The sequence below is a fragment of the Myotis yumanensis genome, unplaced genomic scaffold, assembly GCF_028538775.1.
Source record: "Myotis yumanensis isolate MYYU_CA2020_CCGP unplaced genomic scaffold, mMyoYum1.0.hap1 SCAF_9, whole genome shotgun sequence".
In the NCBI taxonomy this organism is placed as follows: Eukaryota; Metazoa; Chordata; class Mammalia; order Chiroptera; family Vespertilionidae; genus Myotis; species Myotis yumanensis.
The window spans coordinates 79,287,148-79,295,997 of record NW_027223760.1 but is presented as its reverse complement, the minus strand read 5'-3'; positions in this window follow the sequence as shown (position 1 = coordinate 79,295,997).

The following is an 8,850-nucleotide window of genomic DNA, read 5'->3' as shown; positions in this document are numbered from 1 at the left end:
CTGTCTTAGGGGATATTTGTTTAAACTCTTCAGTAATGTACACAGTAGGTGCAAAACTATGTAAACGTAAGTAGTTGTTGGGAAGGGTTGCTGAAGTCTTCAAGGTCATTTTTGCCTGTTCCATTCCAGGTGGATATCTAGTTCTCAGATAGCTCTGAAAAAAACAAAACAAAACCCTGTGTGAGCCCATTCAGTATTTCAGATGAAAGGAGTAAGTTTCTTACGGGAAGCTAATTAAAATTGAACAAATGAGGATAGGACTTCCCATGGGCAAACTTCATCTCACAGGAAATATATTACACAGTTAATGGTAGAACAAAATGGAAGGTTAAGAAACATCCATGAATTACTCTCTAGGTTGTTTACTCATAATGATAACGGTGACATTTCAAGGGATAACTGGTTTACTTTTTTGAAAAGTAAAATTAGGTTTCTGTTCATATATGTCAATCAAGACATCACAATTGAATATGAGCAGCGGAACCATAAAAATATAAATAGGAAATATAGACGATACCTATATAATATTGGGGTGAGAAAATAACTTTATCCCTAAAAAAAGGTTGCTATGTATATAATGTTTTGACGGACATAATTAAAAGCCAAACAATTAGGAAAAGAAGATTAAAGAAAAGGTAATAGATAATTCATTAAGTTAAAAAATAGGTAATTCAGTAAGAAAAAACTATTTTTTAAAAGGATAGTACCCTGGTAAGAAATGGACAAGCATACTTTCTTAGGCAGTTTAGGCTGCTGTAACAATTTATCATAACTGGGCAACTTAAACATTTATTTCTCACTAGAGGCCTGGTGCACAAAATTGTGCACTCACGGGAGGGTCCCTCAGCCTGGCCTGTGCCCTCTCGCAGGCCACCGGGAGCAGGCCTAAGCCTTCAGTCCCACATTCTTAGTGCTGCCGTGGAGGCGGGAGAGGCTCCCATCACCACCAGCGATAAGCCTGGCTTCTGGCTGAGTGACACTCTCCACTGTGGGAGCACACTGACCACCAGGGGGCAGCTCCTGCATTGAGTGTCTGCCCCCTGGTGGTCAGTGCGCATCATAGAGAGCCGCTGTTCCACCGTTTGGTCAATTTGCATATTAGCCTTTTATTAAATAGGATAAGATAGTATTTCTTGAGGCTGGGAAGTCCAAGATCAAGGTGCGGACAGATTCTGTGTCTGGTGAAGGTCCTCTTCCTGGCTTGCACAGAGCTGAAGCAAGGTCTTTCCTGTCTCTCATGAGGGCACTATCCTATTCATGAGGGCTCCACCTCCTGCCTCACCTCCCAAAGACCTCACCTCCTAATACTGTCACATTGGGGGTTAGATGTGGGGGCGTCACAGACACTAAGTACATAACAGATATCAGCATGGGCAATAACCCCAGGAAAAAAGTAATGTTTACAAGTTAAAACATTGTAAGGTAATAGTGCTGGGGAAGCTGTAGGGCCTATAGCTTCACCAGCACGTAATCCAGGACGTATCAGATTTTAAAATTGCAGAGTCATTCAGTGTCATCCCATTGTTCTTAGAGTCACGATCAGGCAGGGCCCCTGCCCCCTTTCTGTCTGTGCTCCCCTTAACCTACCTGTTGCAGCGAGGCTGGTCTCCCGGTCCCAGCACTCCTTCCAGCCCCAGGACTTCACACTATAGCTGTGCTTTTAGCTTGGAACTCCTTCACACTTAGTCATTTATCAGCTCTCAGCTCATGGCCAGTCCCTTAGGGAAGTCCCCCCCCACCGCCCCCAAGCACTACTGTTTGCATTTAACATTGTTGCAGTTTAAGTTTATTTCCTTATTTGTCTCTTCCTGCAAGATAGCAGGGTTGTATGGTTGGGGAGTGTGTTTATGCTCCTTATTGTATTTTCAGACTTAGAGGTAGTTCAAGACTGAAAGAGTGGCTAAATGTACTCTCTTTGGATCAGCAAACATTTGAAGGGGTAGAGATTTAGCTTTTAGGATATTCATTGTATTGCTTATAATAGGAAACCATTCAAACTGACAGTCAGCATGATGAGCTCTGCACAAACGTTTGTACCCATTTGGGTCCATGGTGAGGGATGGCTTGTTTCCAGGCTGGTGCAATCCTCACATCCAGAGGGAGGATCTGGGTTTTAACCTGGGAGCTAAATGCACTGTCAGAGCTAGAAGAAATACTGTGTAGGTCAGATCTAAAGCAGAGCAGTGGGCAGAGTAAGAAGGCAAAGATAATCACCAGATTAGTCTTCTGGGAGTCGGAGTGGGGGAATTGGAGCCACAGAATTCATAGTGGGGAGCAGCCCTTGGGGCACACCGTCTGGAGGAGCAGGTATCTGGTTGGAGCTGCAGGCTGGGCCTAAGGAGAGGAAAATACTAGTTGTGGATGGTGCGGCTGGTTCTAAGGACACAAATGAATGCATTACTCAATTTTTTTTAAAAAAATATTTTTATTTCAGAAAGGAAGGGAGAGGGAAAGAGAAATAGAAACATCAATGATGAGAGAGAGTCATTGATCAGCTGCCTCCTGCATGGACCATACTGGGGATTGAGTCCGCAACCTGGGCATGCGCCCTTGACTGGCATTGAACCCGGGACTATTCAGTCCACAGGTTGATGCTCTATCCACTGAGCCAAACCGGCTAGGGTGCATTACCCGATTTTAAATTGTTTTCCGTACATTGCTAATTCCCTCATATTAGTCTCACTTGTGGTAATTTTTTGTGTGAAAAATAATTAAAGGAGGCCCAGCCGGCATGGCTTAGTGGTTGAGCATCCAGGAGGTCACGGTTCGATTCTCGGTCAGGGCACATGCCTGGGTTGCAGGCTCGATCCCCAGTAAGGATCGTGCAGGAGGTAGCCAATCGATTCCCTCTCATCATTGATGTTTCTCTCTCTTCCTCTCTGAAATCAATAAAAATATATTTTAAAAAATAATTAAAGGAGTTGAGTCCATACTGGGGCCAGATGGTGCCTGGAGAGTGGGGGCGGCCTGGAGGGCGGGGGCAGCCTGGATATGGTTTCCAGGTGGCAGAAGGTGCATCACAGAAGCCCAGATGGGCTCTGGGCCAAATAGCAATTGGCAACACCGGGAGGGGTTCATGGGCTAGAAACACTTCCCGGGACTGCTCGCCTTACAATCAGGAAAGATGAGGCTTTCTACATCGCACAGTACTGGTGAGAGCCAGATCGGAGGTGGGTGAAAGGAAAGGGGGATCCCGAGGGCCGGAGAAGGGAGACAGCTCACCACAGTGCAGTGGCCTGGTTCAGTGCCGTCACTCGTCATTGTCCTGACTAATTCCTCTGGCTCTGACTCCCGCATCCTCTGGAAATCTGGCTTTTCAAATTAGAGGGGAAAGACCTCATTTGGAGCCTCATTTTTGCTGTCGCTTCACTGAAGATGAAGGTGTGCTGATTGAAGACCAGTTTCTGTAAGTCTGGGCAAGTCAGACCCGGGGGCCTGTTGTATCTGGAACTTGTTGCTGCTTTTGCAGAACTGCACTGGGCCCTGGAATGTGCTGTTCTCAAGTCCGAGAGTCCTGGGAGCCCAGGTGGCAGGTGTGTGGGATCTGGCGTGGGGTTTGCAGTGTGGGGTTTACACTGTGGGATCTGCAGGTGTGGAACCTAGGACAGGAAGGCCGAGGGCAGAGCGATGCAGGAAGGTTGAACCCCGAGAGAAGGAAAAAGGCTTCTCTTGGAAGTGTAGTATCTAGAGCAGACTCGAAGGTAAGAAGCATTGCTAGGTACAGGGGCCGTCTCATGCTGACAGGAGGCTTACTTTACTAGGAACAGGCGTTGCCGAGGTGCTGAGGCCGCCCAGGCTTGGCTGGTCTTGGTGATGGCCCAGGAAGCTAGCGGTCCCGAGGCACCAGACTCAGTAGGTATCTGAAGATACAGTGTGTGCCTGGGCAGGTTTAGGGGAAGCACAAGCATTCAAAAGGAAAGAAATGTAAGCTTGGCTCTGGCCGGGTTGCTTAGTTAGAGCGTCGTCCCCATAAGCCAAGGTTTCAGGTTTGATCCTGGTCAGGAATCAACCAATGAATGCATACGTAAGTGAGCAACAAATCAAAGTTTCTCTAATCAATATAATTAAAAAGTTAAAAACGTAACATTTTATAAATTAAATAAATGCTGGCTCTGAGCCTACCCCCCTTATTTGGGTCAGCATCAAGAACTGTCAATAATAGGCTGCACTTAGCAAATGCTTACTGTGCTAAGTACTTGCAGGCATTCATTTACTCAATCCTCCTGACAGCCCTAGGGTGAGGGTTCTTTACCACTTTTCTGTCTTAGAGATGGGAGGCCAGCAGCCGCCAGGGCTGGTACTCAGCACGAGGCAGGCTGTCCACGGCCAGAGCCCCTGCTCCACACACCGCAGCTTGGCTCCGGTTTTACAGCCTGTCCCCTGCTGGGTAAACGTTAGCACACCACTCATGACTCTAGGTTGTCATGGAAACACCTGTGCACCGGGTTAGAGAAGAGCATGGGGGGGAGGTGTGTGTGTTGGGGGCCGCTGTGAACCCAGGACTCAAACATGATAACCTTCAATGTAACCATCTATCTATCAATTTGAGAGAGAGAGAGAGGAAGAGAGAGATTTGTTGTTCTTCATGCATTCATTGGCTGATTCTTGTATGTACCCTGACCAGGGGTCCCCCCTGCAATCTTGGCGTATCTGGACGATGCTCTAACCAACATCTATTCGGTTAGGGCCTGTGTTTTAATATGAGGAAAATAGGGTTCGGGGATGAACAAGTCACGTTGGAGAGGAGTGGAGGAGGAGTTCTCCTGGTCTGCCTGACTCCAGGGCCTCTTCCCAGGAAGCCACAGTGGCTCATCCCACTGCGCAGGCGGAGTACGCTGATGAGATCTTGGCATGAGGCTTCTTCAAGGTTGTCTACATTCTCCTTCCAATGCCTGTGGCTGGAGGCAGGGGCGGCCTTGTTGCACTTTCTTCTTTGCAGCACTAGATGGCGCTGTAACACCACCTAGCTCCACTGCTGTGGGTCCCGGGGTTACTTCCCAGCTTGGGAGCACAGGAGGGCAGCACACTGGCCCTGGGATTCTGGTCCTTGGAGGCTGGAGGCAGTGACCCCAGACAGTTCCCGGATGGGCGGTCCTGACAGCCTGGGCTTCTCAGACAGGCGAGGGGTTTACTGTCTCCACCACGTCCTAGAGGCTGCACTTGGCACATGGCCCAGTAGACGTGCCTGCGAGTGGGGTGAGGTGTGTGGCACTGAGGTTAGGTACCTGGGAGGCCTTAGATTTAAAAACTCGGTTTGTCTTTGAATCTGGAAGTGAAGTCCTGATCCTGCTAACCCACTTTTCTGCCCTCCTCGGGCCCCTGCTGGGGACTTGCTCAGGGTAATGGAATTGTCTGTGATTAGAATTCATCAGGGCTCTTCCCTGATGTGCTGGCAACTATCTGACAAGCTGCCTTTAATAAAACTGTTAAAAATTAATAAAACTACTTGGGGAGCTTGGGTGGTGTGGCTCAGTGGTTGAGTGGTGACCTATGAACCAGGAGGTCACAGTTTGATTCCTGGTTAGGGCACATGCCTAGTGTGTGTGTGTGTGTTTGGGGGGGCATCGATGTTTCTCTCTGTCCCTCCCTCTTCCTCCTTCCCTCTCTAAAAATCAATGCAAATCTGAGAAAAAAAATTAAACAACGAATACCACATCTTTGAACCTGTGACAGATGGTGTTCTGTGTTGCAACAGAGAAAACAGGCTCAGTGCGTGGCACGAAGTAATCAAACTCAAACGAAACGCCTGGGCTCCTGGTGGCCCAGCACTGCGACAGGTCACGTTTGGAGAAAGCCCAGTCCGACTCTCTCTTCCTTACCATCCCCATCCCCCATTCTTTCCCCTTTCTAGACAATCAGCCCTACAGCACTGCTGGGTCCTGGCCACCCTCACATGGCCCTGGGCGCTCCTTCACTCAGAGGGCAGTGGGTGATTCATTCTCCGGTGAGTGACACTGTCCCCTCATTAGTCAGCTGGTACCTGGCAGGTGTATAATGGGAATGTTACCTCCTGCCTCCTGGCCGGGCTGAGGGGGAATGAGGATGACCAGCTCGGGTCTTTATGTGCCGGGTTTGAGGGGGGAGGGGAAGTAGGAGACAGACTTCCAGGTGCAGGGGCACCAGACAGCGTTGGATGCTTGACAGGAATTTGAGAGGCGGGTTGCACGGGGTGGGTGTGGAGGTATTCACAGAGCAGGGAGGCCAGATGAGGTCATTTACCAGTGTAAGTTAAGAGAGTGTTACTTAATGTCAAAACCATCAGACGTAATTATGTATTAAAAATGCAAAATTGCATGTGTAATTAAGTTAGAATAAAGACCTCCAAGAGGGGGGAAACTTTCAACAATATAGAATTACTAAAAAAACAAAACAAAACAAAAACCTTAGAGAAAGGCCATTTTGTACCCAGACTGTTAGGGAAACAAGCCCTGGTTTCTCTGCTGAACAGATACACCTCTCCCTTCCCTTTGCTGCCCCCTGCTGGTGTGTGCCCACTCGGCTCTGTGTGACTGCAGTGCCCACCAGACAGCTGGTCCGCAGCGGGCACCGGCCCAGAAGGATGCTCATTGCGCAGTGCTCAGGAGGGAGGCGGGAACAATGCAGATGTCTAAAGGAAGGGCCTGGCTTGGTAAATGAGGTGTGCCCGCTCCATGGAATGTCACACCGCCTCTCTAAGTGATGGTTGTGAAGACTGTTGTAACCTCAAAAATGCATATTTTTTTCCTGAAAAAGGGACCTCTATGCATCTTTTCTTAAGAAGCGGCTAAAGGATATGTTTCCAAAAACAAACAAAAACCAAAAACAAAACCAGACAATAGAAAAACCTCAGGACTCCAGACATTAGGGTTAAGAGGTATAGACTTTAAAATAACTATACTTACTGCGTTTGAGGGATAAAAAATAAGAGGAAACCAAAAGAAGGAAAAGAAGAAAAGGCACTGTGGGATACTGGAATCAGGATATCAGTAGCAGAGAGCGGGAAGGGAGTCCCTAGGACAGTGGTTCTCAACCTGTGAGTCATGACCCCTTTGGGGGTTGAATGACCCTTTCACAGGGGTTGCCTAAGACCATCGGAAAACACATATATAATTACATATTGTTTTTGTGATTAATCACTATGATTTAATTATGTTCAATTTGTAACAATGACATTGGGTGTCACCACAACATGAGGAACTGTATTAAAGGGTCGTGGCATGAGGAAGGTTGAGAACCACTGCCCTAGGACGTGCTGAGGAAGATCGCAGGAGGGCTGCCTCTGCAGAGACGGGCGGCCACTGTACGTGGAGACTGAATTCCGCTGCTGCCTTGGCACCTCCTGGGACTTGGGGCCGATCAGGACTGGCCCACATTTTTCTCAGCACTCGGCTTGTGTTGACTACGGACCGTGAACGTTTTTGCGTGTTCTCTCTGCCTTGATGCTCGGGTTCGCTGAAAACCACTCCTGAGGGTGATGGTGAATTTGGGAGGAAGGCCACAGGGCAGCTTCCAGCCTCTGAAGCCTTTTTGCTCTTTTTTAATAATCCTCACCCAAGATATTTTCCCATTGATTTTTTTTTTTAGACAGAGTGGAAGGGATGGAGAGAGACACAGAAAAAGAAACATCGATGTGAGAGACACACATCAATTGGTTGCCTCCTGCCCAGGGCGAGGGACGGAGCCTGCAATGGAGGTACATGCCCTTGACTGGAATTGAACCCGGGACCCTTCAGTCTTCGGGCCAATGCTCTAACCACCGAGAAGGCTGGCCAGGGCTGAAGACATTTCTGATGGACGTCCAGTGCATGGCCTAAACTGTAATTCTGTCACACGCTCCAACATTGTTGATGCTTGTGATGCCTAAGACTCACTCATGACCTTGCCTGCTGACATCCCACAAAGGTCAATTGCAAATTCTCAGGGAAGCTAAAGCCAGACTATGACTCAGACACTTATTTTTTTCCAGGAGCCTTTATAGCAGTGGTTCTCAACCTTGGCTGCACATTAGAATCACCTAGGAGTCTTTTTAAAATCCTGATTTCTGGGCCTCATCCTCCAGAAATTCTTTCTTTGTTATGGGGTGGGGCCACAACATTAGTAACAAAGAAACAGAATTTCCGGAGGATGAGGCCCAGAAATTAGGATTTAAAAAAGATTCCCAAGTGATTCTAATGTGCAGCCAAGGTTGAGAACCACTGGTCTAAGGCAACGTCTAAAGTATTTTCGATATTCTAGTTCTTAAACTGGGTGGTGGGTTGCATGAGTGTTAATTTTTTTTTTTAAACTGTATGTCTTTTATATACCTTCCTGTATGTATGATTCATTTCATGGCAAACATTTAAAGTCACTCTTTTCTGTACATTATGACCACTTTATTTTATGATTATTATATTTTCATTATGACCACTTTAGATGAAAGGCTATTTAAATCAAAGGTTAATTGAGCCTGTTGATTGAACATGAGCTGTAGGCGTTTCAACGGGAGCAGTGTTTTGGGCATGTTTTTCACACTATGTCTCAGCAACCCAAACACTACCCTCTGATGCAGTCGTTCCACTTCTAAGAGTGGAACCTGTGGAAATAACCCTACATGTCGGAAACGTTTTATGCAGCAAAGTGATAACTAGCAGTGACAAATGGAAAGAGCTGCATCCAAGCAGAGCATGTCCCCTCAATGAAAGGCCACAGGCTTTTCTCAGTGATGGTGTGAAGCCGATCCCGGAACCTCGAAGTGTGTCTGATAGGCTGGGAGGGGAAGGACAGAACCCACCATCTGTGTACGGGGAGAGCAGAGCCGTGGGAAACAGCGGAAACCAAAAGCCCTGTGCTCAGCATCTGCCAAGTCCATCCTACACCAAGTGTCCTTTAGAC